Source organism: Nerophis lumbriciformis, linkage group LG29 (assembly GCF_033978685.3).
Source record: "Nerophis lumbriciformis linkage group LG29, RoL_Nlum_v2.1, whole genome shotgun sequence".
In the NCBI taxonomy this organism is placed as follows: Eukaryota; Metazoa; Chordata; class Actinopteri; order Syngnathiformes; family Syngnathidae; genus Nerophis; species Nerophis lumbriciformis.
The window spans coordinates 15,336,228-15,337,500 of record NC_084576.2 but is presented as its reverse complement, the minus strand read 5'-3'; positions in this window follow the sequence as shown (position 1 = coordinate 15,337,500).

Genomic DNA, 1,273 nt, shown 5'->3' with positions numbered 1-1,273 from the left:
TTCAAATGTTTATTTCATTTAATTTTGATGATTTGAAGTGGCAACAAATGAAAATCCAAAATTCCGTGTGTCACAAAATTAGAATATTACTTAAGGCTAATACAAAAAAGGGATTTTTAGAAATGTTGGCCAACTGAAAAGTATGAAAATGAAAAATATGAGCATGTACAATACTCAATACTTGGTTGGAGCTCCTTTTGCCTCAATTACTGCGTTAATGCGGCGTGGCATGGAGTCGATGAGTTTCTGGCACTGCTCAGGTGTTATGAGAGCCCAGGTTGCTCTGATGGTGGCCTTCAACTCTTCTGCGTTTTTGGGTCTGGCATTCTGCATCTTCCTTTTCACAATACCCCACAGATTTTCTATGGGGCTAAGGTCAGGGGAGTTGGCGGGCCAATTTAGAACAGAAATACCATGGTCCGTAAACCAGGCACGGGTAGATTTTGCGCTGTGTGCAGGCGCCAAGTCCTGTTGGAACTTGAAATCTCCATCTCCATAGAGCAGGTCAGCAGCAGGAAGCATGAAGTGCTCTAAAACTTGCTGGTAGACGGCTGCGTTGACCCTGGATCTCAGGAAACAGAGTGGACCGACACCAGCAGATGACATGGCACCCCAAACCATCACTGATGGTGGAAACTTTACACTAGACTTCAGGCAACGTGGATCCTGTGCCTCTCCTGTCTTCCTCCAGACTCTGGGACCTCGATTTCCAAAGGAAATGCAAAATTTGCTTTCGTCAGAAAACATGACTTTGGACCACTCAGCAGCAGTCCAGCTCTTTTTTTCCTTAGCCCAGGTGACACGCTTTTCGCGCTGTTTCTTGGTCAACAGTGGCTTGACACGAGGTATGCGGCAGTTGAAACCCATGTCTTTCAAGCGTCTCTTGGTGGTGGATCTTGAAGCACTGACTCCAGCAGCTGTCCATTCCTTCTGAATCTCCCCCACATTTTTGAATGGTTTTTTTTTCACAATCTTGACCAGGGCGCGGTGATCCCTATCGCTTGTACACTTTTTCTGACCAGTTTTTCCTTCCCTTTGCCTCTCCATTAATGTGTTTGGACACAGAGCTCTGAGAACAGCCAGCCTATTCAGCAATAACCTTTTGTGTCTTTCCCTCCTTGTGCAATGTGTCGATGGTTGCCTTTTGGACAGCTGTCAAATCTGAAGTCTTCCCCATGTTTGTGTAGGCTTCAGAACTGGACTGAGAGACCATTTAAAGCCCTTTGCAGGTGTTTTGAGATAATCAGCTGATTAGTTTGTGGCACCAGGTGTC